Source organism: Pipistrellus hanaki (genome assembly GCF_964339955.1).
Source record: "Pipistrellus hanaki genome assembly, chromosome: 19".
NCBI classification, from domain to species: domain Eukaryota; kingdom Metazoa; phylum Chordata; class Mammalia; order Chiroptera; family Vespertilionidae; genus Pipistrellus; species Pipistrellus hanaki.
The window spans coordinates 21,378,876-21,404,028 of NC_140521.1; positions in this window are offsets into that span (position 1 = coordinate 21,378,876).

Consider the following 25,153-nt stretch of genomic DNA (forward strand, 5'->3'; position numbering starts at 1 on the left):
TGCGAAGGGAGTCCCAGGCGCAAACCCTGGAAACAGGAGCGCTCAGAAGCCAGGCAGACGCAGAGGCGGAGGGGACCACAGCAGCGTCTGCTGCCTCGGGCAACGCCGGTGATGGGCAGTGACTGTTACAGCATCAGCTGGACAAATGAGCCCACACACACACACACACACACACACACACACACACACACGAGGGAAACGCACGCAGCGTGAACCACCAGGCCCCTGCCGACGATGTTCTGTCACGGGAACAGCACACAGAAAAGCTGGCCTCAAAGAACCATTACGTGGGGTGCCCCATTTAAAAGAGCCCCAAATGTGCATTTGTGTTTTAGTTGTTTTAAGATGCCACTGTGTTTTTATTTTTTTTTTTCCCTTTGTGCATTTTTGGGCTTTTCAGCTGTTCTGCACAGAGACTGTGTTTGCCTTTAAGAAAAGGCCTGTTACAGCTAAGAGTACATGCTTATGAGGGACACGCGATGGGACACATTCCCGGGTGCAATCACGGCCCCTCCCCCCGCCCCCCGCCCCCGCCAGAACCCGGCACTGTGGGCTGTGGGGGCCCTGGCTGAGCACACGCCCTGGAGCCGGCTGCCCTGGTCTGCGTCCTCCTCTATCGTCCATTAGCTGTGTGACTCTGGGCAAATCCCCACCTCTCTGGGCTCAGGCTGCTGGGGGCAGTAACCTGGGAGCGATGGCAGCGTCTTGCAGATTTGCGGTGAGAAGTAAGCAAGTTAAGACACGTAAACACGTAGAGCCCTCGCTGGCACACAAAAAGCACGTTGGCAGTGACCGCCCTCATCCCTAAGGAGACTGAGTGGCTCAGGTCCTGCTCCGTCCTTCCTCCTCGCATTGAAGCTATCCGGTCCCGCCCCCTGTGGCAGCCCTTTGGGACCCTGCCAGGCGTACGTGGGCACTGATGAGCTCATCATTCATCCATTCATTCATTCATGCTCAAGTCTTATCTTTCCCAGGAGGCCTGCAACCCAGTTCCAGAAGCTCCCGGGAGCCCTGCCCAGGCCCGAGGTGCCCACCTGTGGCATCTGCCTGGCCCCGGCCCTCAGCACCCTCACCTCTGTGTGAGTTCCCCGGGGAACTTCCATCAGGGGCCCTGTCCCTCCTCCTCCAGCGGCCGCCCCGGCCCATGCTCGGCCAGCCAGGGCCTCTGCAGGGGCGTGCGAGCCTTTCGCAGGCCTGGAGGACGGGGAGCGGCTGGGGAGGATCTGTCCCACCGACAGGGCCCTGAGAGGCCATCTTCCCGGCTCCGGTCCCCAGAGGAGGAAGGACTGGAGGTCCCTGCCCTCCCTGGGGCCAGCGCTTAGCCGTCCTTCCAATGGCATGAGCTCTGCCACATCCGTCCCCTGACATAGTTTGTCTTCTCCTTTCACAACGTACACAAACAGAGGAGGAGGCGGAGGTCGCAGGCTCTCCAGGCCACATCGGAAGTGACATCTGAGTCTTTAAAATTTTTTTTTTTTTTTTAATTTCAGAGGGGAAGAGAGAGGGAGAGAGAGAGAAAACATCAATGATGCCCCTAGTTGGTGTTGCTCAGTGGACAGAGCGTTGCCCTGTGAACTGAAGGGTGCCAGGTTTTAGGGGGCGTGCAGGAGGCAGCCGATCGATGATTCTCTCTCACCACTGATGTTCCTCTCTCTCTCTCCCTTCCTCTCTGAAATCAATAAAAATGTATATTTAAACAAAAAGCACCATCACACACACACCTGTTCCCAAGAGAACCAGACCTCTCCCAGATGCCTCCCGCCCCCTCACCTGTCACAGGCACCTCACACTCTCCATGTCCCCTGCCCTCCGATCTGTCTAGCAACTGTGACTCCAACGTGCCTTCAACTGTTTGCCACTCAACCTCCCGACGGGCTCAGCGCTGGCGGTGTCATCCCCACAGGAGGAGGCGGGAAAATCAGAGACGACGGAAGCCAGCTGCCCAAGGTCACAGGGAAGGAGGGGCCGAGGCTGGGATTGAACCCGGGTCTGCCTGAGCCCCGGGTCTATACCAGATGCTCCAGGACGCCCTCTGTCCATGGTGGATCCGGGAGGATCCAGACCCAGGCCAGTCTCTCGGGCTGGTTACTAAGGTCCACCCTGCAAACAGCAACAGTGTTGTCCATGAGCTCATCCGTTCCACTGGGTCCCACCCGGCTCCAAATCTGGGCCTTGGAACTCGTCTCCCAGACAACCCGGGTGATGCAACAAACAGGCGGCGCTGCCAGCCGAGGGCCGGGCAGCGGGCAGGGCTGGATTTGCAGCTCGGGATGCAGACAGGGTGAGGGGCCTGCAGACATCCCAGGGCCCAGCCCAGATCCTCCCCTCTAGGTGGTCAGCACCACGTGCCCCCCTGAGCCCGTCCCGGCAGGACTACCAGGCGCTGGAAAACACTGCGAGGCTGGGAGGGCGGCGACCTGCCTGAGCACCGGACACTGACCGGCCCAGGCCTGGGGGAGGAGAGCAGGGCCCGGCCGGCCTGGGAACCACTCGCTCTGCAAAGCAGCAGAAGCCCCGACTCCCAGTGCACCACCACCAAACCCTCTCGCCTCCTCCCCGCCTCCTTCCTGCCTCCTCCCTGATCCGAGCCTTCCCACCACTGTCAGTTTCTAATGTTGTTTTAATTGTGGTAAAATACATTTTTAAAATCTGCCATTTTAACCATTTTTACAGTTAGTGGTATTAATTAGAATCAATGTTGTGCAGCCATCTTCATCATCACTATTTCCAAACCATCTTCATCGCCCCCAACGGAATTCTACGCATGAAGCCATAACTCTCCCCCACTTCCGCCCCCCAGCACCTGGTGACCCCTCCTCTGCGTTCTGTCTCTATGCATTTGCCTGCTCTAAAACCATACAACTAAAAGCATGTAACTAAAATCACACAGCATCTGTCCTTTTGTATCAGGCTTCTTGTACTTGGCATAATGTCTATTCCGGTCATCCACGTTGTAGCATAGATCAGAAAAATGGCCGAATAACATCCCCTCGTATGCTAGACCACATTGCGTTTGTCCATTCATCTGCTGATGGATACCCTACCAGTCCACTCAGCTGCAACGGCCAGAGCAATGCTGGGGAAACATTTCTCAGATGTTGGCACAGCTCTATTCAAACCCTTCTGTGGCTCCTCAGTCCATTCGGAGGAAAAGCTTTCGTCATTCTTATGCCTCCAATGTCCTAAAGCAGTGGTCAGCAAACTCATTAGTCAACAGAGCCAAATATCAACAGCACAACTGAAATTTCTTTTGAGAGCCAAATGTTTTAAACTTAAACTTCTTCTAACGCCACTTCTTCAAAATAGACTCGTCCAGGCCGTGGTGTTTTGTGGAAGAGCCACTCTCAAGGGGCCAAAGAGCCGCAATGTGGCTCGAGAGCTGCAGTTTGCCGACCACGGTCCTAAAGGATTGTCTGTCACTCGCTGTCCATTCCCTCCATGCCCCTCTGGCTTCCACCCCTCTCTGCTCTCCTCACTTCACTCCTCGCTGCTCCATGACCTCAGGGCCTTTGCACATGCTGTCCCATCTGCCGGACTGCTCTTCTCCCCAGACATTTGCATGGCTGACCCCCTCATCTCCTCGAAGTGTTTGCTCGGCCGTCACCTGCTCATTCTGAACAGCCTCTTTGAAACCTCAGCCTGCCACTTCCTCACCCATCACTCTGGACCCCCGTCAGGATGTCCGTTCCTCACGGCATCTGCACTCTCTAACACAGTGCACAGCTGATCTATTTACTGCTGCGCGGTGTGTTACCTGCATCCCACCACTGGAGTATAAGCACACAAAGAAGGCGTTCTTTTCTTTTTTGCCTGTTTGTTCATCAGTACGTCTTAGGCACCTAACAGTGCCGACTCAGTAAATATTTGTGAATAAATGAACAGGAATTGGGATGAGCTGCTGAATTTCTCTGAGGCCCCATTTCTCTCTCTCTCTCTCTCTCTCTCTCTCTCTCTCTCTCTCTCTATCTATCTATATATATATTATTTCAAGAGAGGAAGGGATAAGGAGAGAGAGATGGAAACATCCATGATGAGAGAGAACCATCGATCGGCTGCCTTCTGCACGCCCCACACCTGGGATTGAGTCCACAACCCAAGGTTCAAGCCCACATCCCGGGATCGAGCCCGCAACCTGGGCATGTGCCCTGCCCGGGAATCGAACCATGACCTCCTGGCTCATAGGTCAACACTCAACCACCGGCCACGCTGGCCAGGCTTCTCTAGGCTCGAGTCGGGGAGTATGACCCACCCCTGGGGTCAAAGGTCACGGCGGGAATGTACCGGGTGATGACCGTCACTTCCTTTGTATCGGAGAGCAGGCGTGAGTCAGCGGGGTGGGAGATGGCTGACCCCCACTGAGGGCCCTCGGGGCAGACGCTTCCCATGACATATCTCATTTATTATTTTTTTAAAATATATTTTATTGATTTTTTTTACAGAGCAGAAGAGAGAGGGATAGTTAGAAACATCAATGAGAGAGAATCATCGATCAGCTGCCTCTTGCACACCCCCTACTGGGAATGTGCCCGCAACCAAGGTACATGCCCTTGACCGGAATCGAACCTGGGACCTTTCAGTCCGCAGGCTGACACTCTATCCACTGAGCCAAACTGGTTTCGGCGACATATCTCATTTATTCCCCCATTTTACAGATGAGGAAGCCGAGGCTCAGGACAGTGAAGGAACCTGCCCTGAGCGCGCACAGCAGGAGCGTGTGGGGGAGTCACAGCCTCAGTCTGTCCGGCGTTTTCTGCACCTCACTCCCAGCTGCCACATTTCCTGAGCCTAAGAGGGAGCTCCCTGTTCTCCAGGGACCAGCTCTGAGCCCCGGGGAATAATAATGAGAATATGAATAACAGCCGCCTTTAATGAAAAGCTTCCTACCTGTGCCAGGCTCATCTTACTGTGTGCTGGGAGGGAGGGAGGAGGGAGGGAGGGGAGAGGGAGGAGGGAGGGACTGTTATTCCCTCAGAACAGAACTGAAGGATCAGAGAGTCAGCGATTTGCTTGAGGCCACACAACTGACAAGTGGCAGGCGCAGCATTTGAGCCCAGAGTGGCTTCTCTAATGTCTCCCCCCCCTCTTTCACCCCGACACACACAACCCCATGACCCCCTCCGGGGCCTCCCCAGCAGACGCAGACTCAAGAGGGTGTTCCCAGAGGGCAGGCGAGCACCCGCCCAGCCCCGGTGCCCAGCCCTCCGTGGGAGCGGGCACAGGAGGATGTGGCATCGGAGGGAGCTGGGGCGGGGTCCCACGGGCCTGCATCCCAGCAAAGACAGATGATGAACCGTTCGCAGACCAGGGCACTGCGCCCCCGAGCGGAGCTGTCACGGCAGATAAATCACCAAGCTCCACGCTGGACGTGCCCATTTCAGCGGGAGGAGATGAAGGCATTTGTCTGCCGGTGACACCGCTGCCTCTGGGCGGAGGGTGTGAACCCTCCCCAGCGGGCACACTGTCCGGGTGGGGCCGGGTGGGCGGGGGAGGGCCTCAGACTTCCCACGGCTCCCACTGAGGGGGGGGGGGCTGTAAAAGCATCAGAAAGCCATGGCTGGCCTCACTGAGTGCTTCCATGTGGCAGGGATTGGGCGTGGCTTTTATTCCACAGGATCTCGCTGGCGGCCAGAAATAAAATACGGCCGCGAAGGAATTAGACTCTTTGGAGGGTGTCTATGCTTTGTCATTATTCTCACTCACCAAAGAGCATTTTCAAATGGTGACCCAGGCCACCCCTCAAGGGTTCATCCCCTTCTCACCATCTCTGACCTTAACACCCCCACACCCAGCCTCCCTCCTGGTGGGGGCTCCGAAGGAGCGCTGGGGACAGACAGGGAAAGAAGGCCTCAGGAGCAGAGAGGAGGAGCTGGGAAGCCAGCCCGGGGGAGGGAAGGATGCTGAGCCTGGTCTCCTGGTCCTGCCAAGTTCTACTGTGTGCGTGTGTGCATGTGTGTGTGTGTGCATGCATGTGTGCGTGTGTGTGTGCATGTGTGTGTGTGTGTGTGTGTAAAGACTATGTGTGTCAAGACTGTGTGTGTGTGTGTGTGTGTAAAGACTATATACAGTGTGTGTGTATATGTGTGTGTGTATGTGTGTATAAAGACTATCTGTGTGTGTATGTGTGTGTGTAAAGACAATATATAGTGTGTGTATATATATGTGTGTGTGTATGTGTATAAAGACTATATACAGTGTGTATATATTATATTGTGTAGGTGTGTAAAGACTATATACAGTGTGTACATATATATATGTGTGTGTGTGCATGTATAAAGACTATATGTGTGTGTATGTGTATAAACTATATACAGCACATGTGTCAAACACAAGGCCCTCGGGCCAAATCCAGCCCACCAGGCCTTGCAATGTGGCCCGCACTGCGCTGTCATCACTGCACTCCGCTGTCAGTTTATGACATTGTCAGTTTATGACTGTTCAGTAAACCATTCGGCCCGCGATTTAGGCTGGATTTTAGATTTTGACCCCTTCTCTGATTGAGTTCGACACCCCTAATATACAGTGTGGGTATATATTATATTATGTGTGTGTGTCTGTGTGTGTGTATGTGTGTGTGTAGAGACTATATAGTGTGTGTGTGTGTGTGTGTGTGTGTGTGTGTTTAATTTGTCCAGTTTAATGTTTTCTAGAATACCTGATTTAAAAAGGATGCTGTTGAGAAAACAGGAGAAATTAATGTTTTAAAAGTGGTTCAGGACGTTTTTTACTCTACATTTTCTTCAGTTCCGCTGACAGCGCTATTTTGTCTCCGGGTGCAGTGCGTGTGGTTGGCCCCATAGCCTCACCCAGTGCCCGCTCTCCCCGGCCCCACCCGGCCCCGCGCAGCCAGCACGGTCCTACTGTTCTCTGCAGCCCGGGCATTGTGTAACTGAGGATCCTACTTCCCACTCCTTCACCTTCCACCTCCCCCAGCCCGCCCTGTGTAACGCCCCATCTGTCCCTCTGGCGGAGTCTGTTCTGATCTGTCTGTTGGTTTACATGGCACCTTAGCTTCCACACGTAAGGGAAGTGCTGTGGTGTTGAGAGCCTTGCTGTCCTGGTGGGACAAAGATGCTGGAATCCATGGTCCCTGGGCGGGGCCTCCGTGTGTGCGGAGGGATCAGTGGTAAGTAAATGGGAGGAGGGAAGGGGGCACTGTGTGGGCACAAGAAAGCTTCCCTCACACCGTTCTCACCACAACCCCATTCGGCGGAGGGACCTCAGGGTGCGAGGGCACGGCCACCGCCTCCTGCGCCGGGCGGGATGTACTGGAAGCTTCCCCAGGGCATTGCCATCGGAAGCTCGCGGGTCCTGACTGGCTGGGGAGAGGCCGAAGGTGTCCCCTCCTCACAGACCCGCCCACCATGCCTGGGACGGCCTGTCCCAGGACCCCCGGGCCTGCAGCCACCACCCCAGGCAGCCCCAAAGCGCATCTCACCTCTCACCTCTTTGGGGACAGAGATTAAATCATTAACAATCCGGCATCTGCAATAATAAAAATGATGTGAAGTTGCCTTCATGAATAGGATTATAATACATGAAAGGAATCGGGTTCCAAAACAGCAAGTGCAACCTGACCCCGTTTGACAACTGCATAAAAGCCATATATACCCACTATTAATGAATGATTGTTTTTGGAGCAGAGAAAGAAAAAAAACGTATGGATGATTTTTACCTTATTATTTTAGCGTCTACATATTTTCTAGTTTCTCAGCAATGTACCTGGGGTGTGTGTCTTACTTGGAAAATAAAGACAAAATAAAAGTTGGGGTTTTCTGCCGAAACCGGTTTGGCTCAGTGGTAGAGCGTCGGTTTGTGGACTGAAAGGTCCCAGGTTCGATTCCGGTCAAGGGCATGTACCTTGGTTGCGGGCACATCCCTGGTAGGGGTTGTGCAAGAGGCAGCTGGTCGATGTTTCTCTCTCATCGACGTTTCTAGCTCTCTATTCCCTCTCTTCCTCTCTGTAAAAAATCAATAAAATATATTTTAAAAAAAAAGTTGGAGTTTTCCCCAAGAGAAAGAATGAGGTGAAGCTTCTATAAGGTAGGAACTCCCACAAGGCTTCAGGAAAACAGGGCAAGATCTACCTCAGTGGCTCCTCATGCTGAGTCCAGGAAACGGCACAGCCGTCCGTCCATGCAGTCAGGAGGCTACAGAACGGACAGCAGCGGGCGCTGACTCTCCGCATGTGTGTGAGGCACAGCACCGAGCACGGGAGGGGCCTGCCGGCTACTAGCCTCAGGGATGAGCCACCAGGTCGCCTGGTCGCTCCCGGAGTGAGTCCTGCACCCCAAGCCCCACCCGCCCAGGCCCCACCAGTAAGTAGGTCCCCACCTCCACGTTCACTTCTCTGTTCATTGAGCAGGAGGCTCCTGGGAGGCCGCAGTGGTGGGAGAAAGGACAGTTCAATGGTCAGGACTGCGGGCGGAAACCTGGCTGCCTGGCTTCAGGTCCGAGTCCCTCTCTGCGTGGGTTCAGACTCCTCTCTGGCCGTGATGACCTACATGATCCCGGGCGAGTCACCTGACCTGACTGAGCCCCAGCATGCTCAGCGCTTAAAGGGAGAATTTCCGTAACCAATCCCTTGGGCTGGTGGAGTGAAATCACGCTTGCAGCCAACGTGAGCCTCCTCTCCCTTTTCTCTTCGACTCTTTCCCTCCCGTGGAGGTGACTGAAGGGTCCGGGTGGTGCTTGGGGACACACCCACGTTTTCTCATCCTCTCACGGTCCAGAAGCAACTCACGGCTTCTAATGGGACCTGCTGACCCCACCTCTCCCACAGAAACAAGAGGCCCATCCCTGGCTGGAAGCCCGACCAGAAATACCCCAACTTGTAAAATTTGCCAAAAATGTCTTGAAGACTAGCTTGCTTGGTTCCTCTCTTTTTCCTTTAAAGATGTTTTTATTGACTTTTTTAGAGGGAGAGAGAAAAACATCTGTGAGTGAACATTGCTTGGCACGCCCCCTACTGGGGATGGAGGCCACGACTCTGGCATGTGCTCTGACCGGACATCGAACCAGCAACCTTCTGGGCACACGGGACGATGCTCAGCCACCTGAGCCACACCGGCCAGCGCAGGACAGCTTTCTTCAACATTTTCAGTGAATACCGTATTTTCCGGCGTATAAGACGACCCCCCTAATTTTACAGTTAAAACATAAGTTTAAGCCTAAATTCACTGTATAAGACTACCCCCCACTTCCGAGGCAACACCAGTTCTTTTTTTTTAATAGACTGCCTCTCTGACTCTGGCCAATCTGTGCAGGCTCTTTTTCGTTTCAAAAGTCGTCTTATACGCCAGAAAATACGGTATTCCTCTTAATAAACTGGTCTTGAACATATTCAGTGAATATCTTTTTGGCACAATTTTCAGCTCAATTTGTCTGAAGCTAAAGATCATGGGAGATGTTTAGCTTTCTTATGACTATCTTTTAAGAAATAATATATTCTTGAATATCTTAAACAGTCTTGAATGTAATTAAAATATCTTGAATAGATTTTTGGATAAGAGTATTGAAGAAGTAAAATTCACTGAATGTTATCATCCAGCAAATTAAAATACTGTAGCCTGTGTGTAAAAATGTAGCCGTATATTCGTGTTAATTAACTATATTTGATAAGAACTTTCCTTATGAAGGTTTGGAAAGTTGGCAAATTTGACTAATTGGAGCAACTAGTCATCAGCAATTTGATTTTTTCAGGGAGCCAAGCATTATGGGATGGTTTTGATGGATGGAGCAAACTCCCTTCAAGACGGCGGGGGAAGAATCCAGCGTGCCTCCTGTGAGGTCTGAGGAAGTCCATCAGGATTCACCTCCCACTTTGGCCAAAGCCCTGGCCTCTGGCTCAGCCCTGGACCCTCTCACACCTCAGCCTCTCCGGGCCCTGAGGGCAGCCCACAGTCTGAGAGGAGCCTGTCCTGTTCCTTCTGTTCAGCCCACAAGCACTTAGTGATGGAATACGGATAATGGGCTAGGAGCCAACACTACAATACATAACTCTGCCACTGGTCAGCTGTGTGGCCTTGGGTGACTAACATAACCTCTCTGATCTTTACTTTTCTCTTCTGTGAACAAGGGTCAAAATAGGTTCAACTCCAGAGAGTCACCTGGATGATTCCATGAGATAATCATGTCAAGTGCTGGGCTTAGTGCCAAGTGACAGCTCTTATCATCACTTTGTTTATATGAAAAATTTGCTTCTACTTTTGGGTAAGGCCCTTCATGTCTCTAGCCTGAGTGTCCTCACCTGTAAAATACAAAATGGTAGACTAGATCCAGGATTCTCAAAGAAAGGTGCAGGGGTACCAGAGGACCGCCCCCCACACCCCCAATACTTTCTAGGGGCCACCAGATCAAAACTATTTTTTCCAGAGAGGAAGGGAGAGGGAGAGATAGAAACAGCAATGATGAGAGAGAATCACTGATAGGCTGCCTCCTGCACATCCTCCATTGGGGATCGAACCAGCAATCTGGGCATGTGCCCTGACCAGGAATCAAACCGTGACTTTCTGGTTCATAGGCTGATGCTCAACCACTGAGCCACACTGGCTGGACTCCATGTGAATGTGAACCTTCAGTCCATACAGAGCCATTTCATCCCCAGTGATCACCACCCCCTGCTCCCAGGAAGAAACTGCCGGGGGTAAAAACGAAGCCTCCTCCCTCCTGCAATGCACAGAGCAACGATGGAAGAAAAACACATTCATCCGAGCAGCAAGCGTAACACTGACACAGCCCTCCCTGGCTTCCCACACAAACGCAGACACCCACCCACAGCCTCCCACTGCAGCTGGGCTTGGTTTATGGCGCTAAAAATATTGCCACGGAAACGCTTTTATCGGTAGCATGATCAGAATGCTGCCTATTTTTCAGCAAAGTCATTACAAGAGCAGGAGCCCATGGGCCACAGAAATACCACCGAGGGGGTGCCCCTGAGGGCGGCTTGTCTTCATTTCTCCCACAGGGTCTGCATCAATTCCTTTTCCCCCCTTCATCTTATTATTTTCTAACGACATAAAAATATTTTATCGAAGGAGAATCAGAAATTCAGAAGAAAACAAAAGTCGCCCGCATTCCCCCGCCACAGAGGCAATAACTACCACCACTTCTCATTGGTTTCCTTCCACATTCACCTGTGCGATGGATACTGACGTTGTTATTGTTATTATGACCGCTATTAGCTTACAGAACACAGTGTTGAGTGTGGATTGCATCTTCCTTTTCGTCACCCTTCGCCATGAGTCTCTTTCCATACCATAAGCATCCCTTCGTTTTAATGTCTGCCTACTCTGCTGCTCCGTTACATGGGTGCCCAGTAATCTCAGCACCCTCCTACTGGAGCACATTGGAACGCTTTCTAAGTTTTCCATGTCTATAAGCAAAGCTGAGATCAGCATCCTGGTGACTAAATACCTGCCTGCGGTCATTGCTTTCTTTCTCAGGATAAACCCCGAGAACCAGTGTTTCTGAATTAATGGCTGCACCTCCTTTTGCTGGTTGGTACATGTCCATAAATTACATGCATACATGTACTTCACAGTCAAAACGGGGGGTTCTTTCCTCTCTTTCCTGATTGTGCGTTGGGAGAGGTCTTTGGAAAGACAGAGGAAATGGGTCCTCTAAAAACATGACCGCACATCAGTGTTGCGCCCCAGGAGCTCCCTGATCATTAACTGGAATTGCAGCCCATGTGTTTAACTAACTTGAATTCAATTCTCTCACTCAATGGAACATGTTGTCAATTTTAAGATACGCCATTATTCTAAGTAAAATGAAGAAATACAAAAAATGGATTTCTTCCAGTTAAGACGACCCGAGGTCTAAATAGTCCTAGGTAACACCTTTACGGGTCACAATATTCCTTGTTTGACATTTCCTTCACCTATTTTGAGTGATTTGGCAATTTCTCTTGTGTCTTGGTGCCTGGCCTGGTATATGACAGGGCACCCTTCTGCACCTAGCTCAGTGACAAAAAGCAACACAGACTCATCCACTTGTGGTGTGTGTGTTCGTGCGTGTGTGTGTGTGTGTGTGTGTGTGTGTTTTCTTTTGGGGGGGGGGGGGTTAGTAAAGATCTGGTTGTTACTTTGCCAGAAAATTCTATATTAGAGTCATTCCCCAATGACAAGTGATAGATTAAATAGAGAAGGGAACCGGAGACCAGGAAGGCAGGACACACACAGGCTGTATTGGAGGGAAGAGCACCCCTTCTGGCTGCTTCCACAGAGAGGGGGGTGGAAGAGAGCGAGGGCCCGGGTACAAGCACCTTTAAGGGTAGGGGGCGGTGATTAGAGACCTAGGGTCTTAGGAATCGGGGGCTTAGGGTATTTGGCAGGTGCAGATTGGTGGTTCAGAGCTCAGGAATGTCTGGCCGCAGGTGGGGTTTACGTCTGTCCATCAGCTGGAGGAAGGGAGGATCTATCAACAAGGACTTGCTCTATTCATGCTGAATATTCACCCCCTCACTCTGTTGATGTACACAGAAACTTTCCATTTCAACGCCAAATCACATCATAGCATAATCTTTCTGAAGACAGTTAAGTGTCAATTAAAAGCAGCGTGCAAAGGACCGACAGCCAGCGTGTAACTCAGGTGAAGCGACGACAAGAGAACAGCTCTGACCTAGTGCGCATGGGCGCAGGGAAGAAGTGGACAGCACACAGAGGAAACAAAATGTCACTAAGAGAAAAACCCGGGGAAGAGAGTTTTAGAGCGTGAAGATGGCACTTAAACGAGGTGGTGGCACTTGAGGAGGGGAGGGGAGGGGTATGTGGGGGAAGCATTTCCGGCAGAGGGTCAGCGCAGGCCCGAGCCCTGAGGTTGGAGTGTGCCAGCTGAGGGGTCTGAAGAAGGCATCAGCGAGCGTGGCTGGAGGAAGGGAGCGAGGCGGAGAGTGAGAGGAGAGGAAGCAGGAAGCGGGTGGGAGCTGGGAACCAGGTAGGGTTGGCTAAGTGAGTCCAAGGCCTTTGGCTTTCACTCGGAGCACAGGGAGGCCACAGGAGAATTCTGAGCGGAGAATTCGTGTTTCTGCAGCACGTCCGGCTCTTGCTTGGAGAACAGAGCGAAGGAATAGGGGTGCAGCTGGGAGTCTATCACCAATAATCCAAGGAGGAAACTGGGGTGGCCCAGACCAGGTCTCAGACCGTAACAGATACTGCCCTTTTTCTAACAAATGTCCTTCTCCTTCCTCCATGGCTGAGCACATGGCTGCTCAGTTGAGGACTACATTTCCCAGCCACTCCTGGGGCGAGATGGGACCATGTGACTAAGTTTGAACCAATGGGATGGGAGCAAAAGGAATGCCTTGAACATTGCTATGTTTGCTTAAAAGAACATTGCACGCCGTGCTCTTTTTCTTCCTTCCGCTTTATACAAAGGCCCAGGGTGAGCGTGGCTGCAGCGGAGCCATGGCGATGAGGACGATGCTGGGGAAGAAACCCAGGAGTCTCCCCTTCATCCCCCCCAGGAGGGAACGGAGCAAAGCCTGGCGCATTCCAAACCACGCACCTCAGGACTGTTTCATGAATAAGAAATAAACTTGTCTCCTTTAATCCACTGCCTTTGGGGTGGTTACAGCAGCTTAACCTTTACCTCAACTAATACACAGACTTTTATGGGAGATTTAGTGATACCGAGAGTGGATCACACTACAGCGCAGAACAGGAAACAAGGGAGATGTAGTCCTCAGCCACCTCATCCGTAAAGCTCCTTAACTAAGACCCTGCAGGGACCTCCCCACAGACAGTCTTTCCCCGAGGTCCCTGCCTGTGCCTTTCCTGCTTACACCTTCGCTCTACACTTTGCCAACTTCCCGGTGCCAAGCGACATCTACAAAATTTTATTTTAAGCAAATGAATTTTTTCCATTTCCACTGCAGACAAACCCCAGGACCTCCCTCAGCGTTACTCAAAATGCTTGCTGGCGCATCCTCAGAAGAGAAAGAGGCATCCAGCCTAGGTCTCCATCTTAACCCTAACAACTAGCAGAACTGTCAAAATCCCGGTTTTCCTTCCATCTGTCTCACAGTAAATATGCCCTTTTCATCCCCTAAAACATGCTCGCAATAAGCAGGAGGGAGGGGAGGCGAAATGCAGGAGAGAATCTGTTTTCCTCTGTCCTGAGAAACCCTTCCAGTTTGCCCCTGGATTTTCCAATTCTCTCCCATTTATTCAGACACAAATGTGTGCACAATGGAAACCCCTAGCTACCCATCCACGAGGCTCTTTCTCACACACGCACACACACACACTCAGGCAGCACGGACACGCAGGCAGCTGGCTGTGCAGGACCCTGGGCGGTCCATTCTGTTCTTTCCTGCTTTCCAACCCCAGCTGCCAGCCCCGCGTCCCCACCAGCTCTGCGTCCTTCTTGTCCACTGGTTCCCTGCACGTCTCACCAACATTCGGAGTGGGGGCCGAATGCCCCTCTCCTCCCGGCCTTCAGGGTCTGTGATGTTCATGCACAGCATTGTGGGGAGTGGAAAACACACCCGAAACCAGGCCGCGTCTCGGGCCCCAGAGCAGAGCCTGGGCTGCACAGTCGTGGTTTCCTATGGTCTCAGAAAGGTCACCTTCTCCCCAGGAGGTGCTGTGGTGGGCCCAGTGCCCATGGCACCCCGCCACCAGCACAGCACAGCACCATGACCCCCAAAGCCCTGCTCAGCCCTGGCCAGAATGAACCCCTGGGACGGAATGGAGGGGGATTGGTGGGGTTTGACTGTAGATGTCTTGTGCCTCTGTATGGAAAGATGTGGATGCATATTACATATTGACTGGGTGAGTTGTCATTGTTACATGCGTGTGTGTGTGTGTGTGTGTGTGTGTGTCTCCTGTATTTATGTTATCAGTCCTGATCATTTTTCCAGCCCATCTCCACCTCACACCCTTCTTCCATTCTATGTTCCAAACACATACTCTTTTTTTTTTTTTTAATGTTTTTAAATTGATTTTTTTTTTTTTTTTTTTTTGAGAGAGAGAGAGAGGGAGGAAGGGAGAGGGAAAGAGAAACATCCATGAGAGAAACAATGACCGGCTGCCTCCTGCCCCCTAATGGGGATTCAGCCTGCAATCCGGGCATGCGCCCTAACAGGGAATCGAACCAGCGACCTCTTGGTACTGGGATGATGCTCAACCCACTGAGCCACACCAGCCAGGGCCATATGCTCTTCTGAAATTCCCTAATTCTCTCCGATCTCTGCCCCTCTCTCTGACATTGTTTGCTTCTTTCCTCATCTCTGCTGCTCTGTTTGTACCTGGCTCTCTTACCTTGCTTCTCTTTTCCTCCCTCTTCCCCTTCTCCTCAGGCCCCACCCCTCCTCTTCCCCTCTCGTCTCTCTCTGGCCTCTGCACACTAATTTCTTCCACATTCACCTCACCTGGCTGACTCCTACTTCCCCTTCACTCCTCAGCTTGGCCCCCACTTTCCGCCTGCGCCCCTAGACCACCCAGCGGCCTGTTGGATGAGCATCCACACCCCATCCCCCTCTATAACCTCAGCCTCTGCATCGCGCTCCCTCCTTCATGCTGCCTCCCCTGTCTGCGGTGGCTCTGCACTGTCGTCCTACTTAAGTTGAAAGCACTTCCCCAGATCACTTCCCTGCAGGTGCGAGGTGAGAGTGGCCTCAGGAGGAACCTGGATGGTCGGGGAGCAGCCACTATATTTATGCTCAGAGGGAGGCTGAGGCGCTGTTACAGCTCACCCATCGTCCCGGACCCGGTGCTCACTTTGTGGGGGCTGGTGGGCTCCTCCACCTCCTGCTGGATCTCCTGTCTCCTTCTCCACCCAGACCTGGGAGCAGCCGGGGGCACGGTCCTCCTGCAAATGGGTGCACCATTGAAGTCTGGAGGCAACAGGAGACGGCCCTGGGCCCCAGGAAGACATATTCCCGCCCTGAGGGCTCCACGTCTGTCGCCTTGTTCCCCATGTCCCGTCAGCGTCACTCTGACAGAGTCCTGCGCTGACTTCAGGCTCAGCACCCGATGCAGGGGCAACGGGTTCACATGGGTGGCCCCTGACTCCCACGGTCACAGGTCCAACCTTACGATGAAGACCCCTCGGAACTCAGGATGGTTCTGCTTCTCCGCCTGGAGACACAGCCTGAAACCTCCCGGGAGACAAACCGTCTCCTCAAACGCTCAGGTGAGCCCCACGTTCACTGCTGACCCCGGGGCGCCCACCAGAGGAGAGAGCTCAGTGAGCAGTGCGCTCAGGATGCCGGTGTGCTCACGGGCGGCTCACGCCTGCACAGACCACACAACGTCCACAGGGTTCTCACCGGCTCGGGAGGCACAAGCCGGCCGCCCAGACCCACTGCTTCCCACGTAGGGTTTTGCTAGGTCCAGAGTGCTTTCAAAATTCTGAGTTAGCTGTCAACGTTCAGAAGCTGATTTCACACACAAAGTTCAGATTTTAAGCTTCTCTTTAAACAAACAAAAAAAACAACAACAAAAAAAGCATCAGGCAGCCTTGAGCTGGTGCTTCCCCATGTCAGCAGCGGGGTGAGCTGGGCAGCCCGCCCTCTGGCTGGGGCTGTGCCCTCCCCTCCCCACGGCGCCCACCCACCTGCCTCCCTCATTACATGCCCCCCCCAGGCCCCCAGGGGAGGATGGGGAAGCAGAACCCGAGTTTGGACTGTTCTCCTGCTGGTCCTTTTTTCACGACAGAGTGAACGTCTGTCTGGTGCTGGTCAGAGTTTCTGAGCCGCTGCTCCTGGCAGCTGGATCTCACCCTGAACGCCGCGATGGACACCACGCGTCAAACAGTGCAGCACGGAGGAGGCGGACTTTCCGGGGGTAAGTCACGCACACACACCCTGAACCCAAAGAGACAGACACATGGGCCCTTTCCTGGTGTCGCGGTCACCCGTTTCCTGTACGGGGTTCCCCGTGGGTGGGGAGTTAGGAGGGACGACTCTCCTCTATTTAGCTCCCTCCCCAGCTCGCTGATGGGTGAGGGGCCTTCAGTCTGCATTCACCGAGCTCCCACCAGCCCCTGGAGCCTCTCTCTTCCCCGGTGGCAGGAGATGCTGGTCCCCCGTCCCTGCAGCATGTGCCTCTCCAGCCTGGCAAACACCTCAGGCTCACCGCGCACACGTAGCGTGACTTCAGGATGGGGCGGGTAAAGGTGACAGCCTATGACAGTGGTCAGCAAACCGTGGCTTGCGAGCCACACAAGGAGTTCTTTGGCCCCTTGAGTGTGGCTCTTCCACAAAACACCACGGCCTGGGCGAGTCTGTTTTGAAGAGGTGGCGTTAGAAGAAGTTTAAGCTTACAAAATTTGGCTCTCTAAAGGAATTTCAGTCGTTGTCCTGTTGGTATTTGGCTCTGTGGACTGATGAGTTTGCCAACCACTGGCCTGTGGAACAGCTGCTCAGAATCCCTCACCAGAGGCGTCCCTGCCCCTGTCCCTCCTGCAGTCACATTCTCAGGACACGCCTTTTGTTAGCACAGCTTCGTCATGTTCCGTACAGAGCTTCTATATGCATGTTTAGACGCATATTCGTTTCTACATGCACACTTACTTCGGTAAACACATGCGCTGGTGTTTCCCACAGCATGGGTGCTACGTGATGTGAAAACACCCTGAGGACAGGCACAGGACACCGTGTGGATGCGGGTGTACTCAGGAAAGAATATCTGCGTATTACGGCGTGGTCTCCAGGCCCAGAACTACGCAGGACTCCTGATCTCACTCAGTCTGCACAAGCACCTGACACTGTCGGTAATGCCGCTGCATTTTATAAAGAGGACACTGACCAGGAGGAAGCCTCTGAGCCAGTGTGACAGAGCTGCGTATCGTAAGCCATTTGCTGTTGGCGCACGCCCTTCCCACACACGCCCCCTCCACGCGCACCCACCACCCCGCCGCCGCGCAGGCCGGCTGCTCAGGCTCAGCCCTGCGTGTCCTGCTCTGAGATGCCCGGAAGGTTGAATCCCTTCCCAGGAAGATTCTGGGGCCGGTGACCACCTGCTGTGGGGGTATGAGTGCCCACCAGCTGCTCCCGTGCAGGAGGAGGGGGAGAAGGAGGGGGAGGAAGAGGGGGAGGAGGAGGAGAAGGAAGAGGAGGAGGAGGAGGAGGAGGAGGAGGAGGAGGAGGAGGAGAAGGAGGAGGAGGAGGAGGAGGAGAGAACAGGTTAGGGCAGAGGGAGGAGCTAGGCAAATGGGATTTCAGGAAAAATCTAGTCCAAATCTCCGTCTTTGCAGGATGCTGACCAACACGTTACTCAGCAGTGTTTCCCAACCTTCTCTCATGATGAGAATCACCTGGTGGAGTTGTTAAAACACAGATTCCTGAATCCCAACTAAGAAGTGCTAAACTAGAATTTTTGGGAACATATAGGTAAAATTGCATACCTAACTTAGTGCTCTGTATATAACATCTGTCTTAGAGCACTAGTTAAGTATACAATTTTACCTATATGTTCCCAAAAATTCTAGTTTAGCACTTCTTAGTTGGGATTCAGGAATCTGTGTTTTAACAACTCCACCAGGTGATTCTCATCATGAGAGAAGGTTGGGAAACACTGCGTTACTGAACAGAACTGGGCCTCAGGTTCTGCCCAGCCACCAGGCCTGGGATTGTGGTCCGCACCCCGCGCCCCTCCGTGTCGGTGACGGTGCGTCCGCAGGGTGAGGCCGGCGCCTTGCCCGCTCGGAGGCCGCGGTGAGCACGGCGGAACCTCACTGTTTGAGGCTGTGAAGCGGGGAGCGGACGCGCGCCTGTTACATTACATTTTATGGGTTTGTAGCAATTACATTGCGTTTTATGGTGTCATAACATATTACATTTTACGGCTCAGCATCAGCGTTAGTGCGAGGCGCCGTGGCCCAGAATTCTAACCGGGAGGCTCCTCCTGGCGGGGTGGCGGCGGGCTCTCCGCACCACCGCAGGCCGAGGCAGAGGCCGGGGGAGGCGAGCGGAGCCAGACCTCCGCAGCCTGCACACCAGCCGTCCTGGCCTCCTCCGCCAAGCCTGGGTTTCTCGCCAGAGGTCCTTGCGCAGGCGAGTGGAACAGCTACGGCTCTGTGCTCCCAGCACCCGTCCCCCCCTCTCCCCCAGCGCCCCCACACGCACCCCCTTTCATTCTCCCGCCACAGACAGGATGACCTTCCTAAAGCACAAAGCTGACAGTGACCCGCCCCGATTAAAACCCACCTGCACCGCCCCTGCCTCCAGAGCGAAGCCCACATGTAAGTCCCAACTCGCCCTCCTGTTCTGATCCCCAGCACGGCCCCTCCATCCCCGCCACACACCCACACTGAGCTCCCTGCCATTCCCAAACGTGCCCAGCCCTTGTTCCCACCACGGCTTTGCACGGGCTGGAATGCCCTCCTGGGTCCTTGTTTTCTGTGCCTTCATTCAACAAACACTTACTGAGCACCACCGTGCCGGACATGGTTCTGACCGCTAGGGGTGTGGCCATCAGTAAAACACTCCAATCTCCACTCTCCTGGATTCACCTTCTAGTGGAACAGATGCTTCTGCATCAGTTCAGTTCTTTTTTTCTTTTTTTCTTTTTTTCTTTTTAATATATTTTATTGATTTTTAACAGAGAGAAAGGGAGAGACAGAGAGAGCTAGAATCGTCGATGAGAGAGAAACATCAACCAGCTGCCTCTTGCACACCCCCCACTGGGGATGAGCCCGCAACCAAGGTACATGCCCTTGACCGGAATCAAACCCGGGACCTTTCAGCCTGCAGACAGACGCTCTACCACTGAGCCAAACCAGCTTCAGCCCTGCATCAGTTCTTAACGCCCAGCCCGGTCACCTCCTGGTGGGAAGCGAGCGTTCATGCTGGCTCAGGAACGCACCATCACTACTGCAGTCACTGCTCCCCTCCCTGTCCTCCCGGTCTTCACTCTGTACTCCCCTGGCCCAGCTGAGCCCCGGGCCTTTGGGTGCCCAACCAGCTGGCCAGATAAATGAGTGAGTAAAGCAAGAGAGAATAAACGATGAGTGTGATTTCTGGGTGCAGGTGAGGGTCCACCTGAACCAGGAGACGTTTCCAGCACAGATGCCCGGAAGCCTGCCACCAGGAACAAACACACCACGTGGGTTAAGCATCGTCTCCTGCCACCAGCGCTGCTGAACGCAGATGGCGCTGAGACTTACTCCATCGGGACACTCGGGAGCCAGCTAGCGAGGACACGATTGAGAGGAGCTGCTCAGCTGCACTGAGGCCTGGAGGAGGGAAGGAAGGGGGCTTTGCCCAGGGCTCAGGCCCGAGTTAAAAAGCTCGGTTGCACATGTTGGCAGATACAGTGCCTGCCAGCTCTGGCGCGCTTAGTGCTCTTAGAGAGTTGCAACAGGACAATGAACATCGCTCTGGGATGGCACCAGGTTTCGGCCCTGGCTCTGCTATTGACCTGCTGTGCTACCTCTGGCCAGACCCTTAGCCTCGCTGGGCCTCAGTCTAGTGAACTATAAAACAAGAAAGCAGGGCAAGACATAATCCAAGCCTTTCAGAAGAGAGCAGAGTTCAGGCGTCCAAATTTCAGCATTGCCATCACCGGCTGTGGTCTTGGGAAAGCTACTTCATCCCATGTGACTCAGTTTTATCATCTATAAAATGGGGAAATGTGTAAAATATATACATTCCTCCGAGGCTGGTGAGAGGATCTAGTAAGTTTATACAAATAAAGCAATTAGCATAGAACCTAGGATATCATAAGCACCCCACCAATGAACCAAAGGTCCAACATTAAAATCTCTGCCATCCACAGAAGGCCAGCGCTGGGAAAGATCCTAATGAAAATAGGAGCTGATCCATAGCAGGCACTCTGCCAGGTGCTTCCGAAGGCATTTCCCATGAGCCTCACAGTAACTCTGTGAGAAGGTAGGTTACTTGGTGAGTCCTGAGTTGACCAGTCACACCCAGAGCAGGTGAGCAATATGCCCAGGTACACAGATGGTAAGTGGTATGGTCAGGGTCAAACCAGGGTCTACCTGATGTCAAAGCTTTTCCTCCAACAAGGGTAAAATTTCAGCCATTCTTTCTTCAAATATTTGTCAATCCCACCTTTCTGACCTCTCCCTCAGGGAATCCAAATATACATACCTTATATTGCTGGATGTCCCATAGTTCACTGATGCTCTGCCTTTAAAAAAAAAAAATTTTTTTTTTCTCGCTGGGTTACACCTTGCATAGTTCCCATTACTAAATCTTCAAGTTCGCTAATCTTTTCTTCAGCAGTATCTAATCTGAAGTTAATCCCATTCTGTATATTTTTCATTTTACACATGCAGTTTTCATCTCCAGAAGTTCAATCTGGGTCTTTTTTATGTCTTCCGTATCCCTACCTAACATCTTTTACTTATGGAGTACAGTTAGAATAACTGTTCTAATGTCCTTATTAGATAATTCTAATTCTGGGTCTGTTTCAATTTATATTTCTTCCCATTATGGATTATATTTCCCGCTCATTTGCATGCTTGTTGATCTTTGATTGGATGCTAATCTGGAGTGGGCATCTGATCTAATTCTGGCCAATGAACCACTGGTCTAAGCCAGTCATAGAGATTACATCTGCCTAGCAAGTGCCTGGTTTAGGAGTGAGTATGTGATCCAATTCTGGCCAATGAACTGTAATCTGCAGGGAGGATTTTGGGGAAGATTTCCTCACTCTTAGAGGCCAGTTCCTCCAGATGGAGTGCTACCTCTGGCCAGACGCTCAACTTCTGCCGGTAACTTCTGCCTTCACTGAACACTCACAGTGTCCCCGGCACAGTGCTAAATGCATTAAGTCATGTGACATAACAGCACACCTTTGAAGTCTTTATTATTGTGATGCCTTTTACAGATAAGGAAATGGGGTTCAGAGTGGTGAATGCCTTTTCCCAAAGCCACATGGGCAGCAAAGGGCAGAGACGGGGTTGGAAGCCATGTGTCTCTGGCTGCAGAATTAGTGATCTTACAATCCTACTCTACACTGTCTGCTCAAAAAGCCAAGCCCAGGTGAGCCTCCTTCCCCTCCCTGATCCATATTCATGGAGCTCGGAGCCAAGTAATTGGAGCTGCCAAAGGATGGAGAAGCCAAGCTAATGAGCTTGCTCAGCTCCTGCTCTGAAACTGCATCCCCTGCTGGGCCGTGGGCCTCTTCTGTCAATATTGACACCTGTCTGAGACACTGGGAACCTGCCTGGGACAGAGAAGCAGCTGCTGCTGAGATTTAAGGAGAGAAATGGAAAGAAAAAAACACAACCCACCCCCTAACCTCCATTAACACAACGACCACGTGGCACTGCAGACCCTGCAAAGCCCCGTACATCTGGAGGAACCGGGGGAAGAGCAGGCTAGATGAGATGCCAGCCAATCGCATCGAGCATGCCTGGGCTCTTGAAGCAGCACCTGAGAGCTGGGCGCTCTGCTCTGGCAATGCGATGATGCCTCCTTGCCAGGTATGCTCCTGAGGGGCTGAGAGTCTCAGTTCTTGGCCCTGCTCACAGGCACTGCCCAGTCTGCTACCCCTGGAGAGCCCAAGTCATTCTCCAGAAAGGAACGGGGGCTGAGGAGCTAAGAAATCAGGACTTGGAAAAGCAAGTCCTCCTTTACTTCTTTAAAAATATGACTTTATTGATTTTAGAGAGGAAGGGAGAGGGTGAAAGAGAAACATCAATCAGTTGCCCCCTGTAATCCCTCTGAGGATCGAGCCCGCAACCTGGCATGTGCCCTGACCAGGAATCGAACCACCCACCTCTCAGTGCATGGGACGACGCTCAACCAACTGAGCCACACCAGCCAGGGCAAGCCTTCCATTTCCGAAGGATGGTGCTCGATAAGGAGCACTGGCTGCGGAGTCATCCAGTACTGGGTTTGAATCCCACAGTAAGCGAGTTACCCCAATCCTGTTTCTTCACCTGTAACCTGATGACAACCCTCCCCCCTTATGGAGCTGTGAGGACAGACAATTACAGTGTAAGTCACAATATAGTTTGCAATGTGCTATGAAATGGGTAAGTACAGAAAGCTGGGAGGCCCCAAGGAACCCATGACCCAGTCTTCTGGGGAGAGAGATGGATGAGCAGCTGATACCAGCAGAAGGTATGGGAAGGGCAGTGCAGGAAGAGGGAACAACATGTGCGAAGGCCAGGAGGCCAAACAGCATGTGGTCCAACTGGAACAAAGCGCAGTCTGCCTGATGCCAGGTCACAGGGCCCTTCTGCACCTGTGACTGATAACTTGGCCTTTACCTTGAAGGCAATAACGGGTCATTAAACGTTTTTGGGCTCAGCAGTGACCTGAATCTATGGGGCTTTAAACAATCCATCTTAACCCCACTGGTTATCGGTTTCCTTACAACGGGCCTCAAACAGCTTCCCGTGCCTTGCTGCCTTTACGTGTGAAGATTGGGAAAAGCTATGTGCCCTAACGAGCTTTGTAAATCATTACCTGCCAGGCAAATAGAAGGCAAGGTCATCAGCCAATAAGTCAATATCGTTATATCAACTTCAAGGCTTTTCTGTCCCTAGCAGTTTCTCTCACCAACGCCACACGTCCAGTAAGAGGTGGGGCAAGAACGTATTTGGCAAACCCTAGAACTTTCGCTTAAAGGTGGAGGTTCGTTAGCAGCCTCCCTCGCGTCTGTGTTAATTTTGGGTCTTCCAGGAAGCAGATGCTAAAGCGGGATTAGACATGCAAGAGGTTTATCAGGGGAAATGCCTGTGAGAGATGGAGAAGGACCAGAGAGACCGGGGAGCCGCCACCTTGATGCTGGTCTGAACCCAAGAGAATGCAGAGGGAGGGAAGCGTCTTGGCTGCTGAGCCATGCCGTTCAGCAAGGCCCCCAGGGAGTCCGTGAGCCAGCGTCCCCCGTCAGGGGATTCTCCTGTCTCCTGGGAATGGGCTTCCTTAGTGTTCCTCCCGCATCGGCCACTGGCTGGGAGCAGCCCCAGGGGAGTGTGGCCCCGCAGACACAGTGATGGATTTCAGAGCACAGTAGCCAATCCCCCCCGCCCCCCCCCCCCCGCCCCCCTGATCAATCACGCTTCCTGCGGCGATCTGAGAGGCGCGCTGTCATGGCCACCACAGTATCCGTGACCCTTCTGGTGACGGCCCTCGTTTACTTTTAAAAATCTGTTCCTTTCCTGCTCTCACTCCGCACGCCCAGGCCTGAGGCAGCTGGAGCATCACGGTCCCTGGCCGCACCGATAGCTGAATGAAGCCTGGGTGAGTGGGAGATTTGTCCTTCAGAGGCCCAACAAGCCCCCTTCTTCCCCCCCAAATGATGTGTTAGGATAACGGCCCCAAGATCAGCAAGGATCAACCATGGCCAACCTTATGTGATCAAAGCAGAGAACCAAGACAGAGAATCTGGTTGCCATATGGATTTGTAGGCCCTGAATTATTCGAACTATTTTACTAACCATTGTGCAGAAGTGTCTATCACCGGGACTGTCCAACCACACCACCTCATAGAGGGACAGTCCCGCCCCCAGCCCCTGGCTGAGATATGGGTCTGGGCAACCTTGATCTTGGCCCACCGTTGACTGGACCACACCTGATTAGACCCAATGTCCCTGAGTGCACTGGCCCCGGGGCAGCCACGGAAGGACTGGCTGGTGACAGGGGCCTCACCCTGATGAGCTAAGCCATTCACAGCCTCTCGCCTGCACTTTTAGACTAAATTTCCCGGAGACGGAGAGAGTCAGACGCTGGCACCGAAGAAGTCAAGGCAGAAGGCTGACTTGGGGCCAGGGAGGCTCTGATGGGCCGCAGGCAGGAAGACGTTCTGAGGAGCAGAACCGTGGACAGCAGTGAGGCACCGTGAACAAGTGCACAGAGGGAAGCTGCGGAGAGAAGAGGCCGAGCAGGGGAGAACCAGGTCGTTCCTGAACCGGCTTCATTCCCGTTTCCGGCCCATTTCTGGCTACAATTCCTGGGTGTCCCTGGAAATCACCTCTTTTCTAAACAGAAAAAGTGATGCATTATCATCGGGTAAAATAATCAGGAAAGAAAAGGCTCAGAGAGGAATACAGAAACACCTCTGATCCTCCTCTTCTCACAGTGTCACAATCCCCCAGTCCTTTCCAGCCATAGCTGTAGGTGTTTTCCCCTATAAAACGGTGATCACACTATTTGGTTTCTTTCACTCGATAATGTATCATACATTCCCCCATTGACTATTCTTCTCTAATGCGCTTTAAAATTACTTCA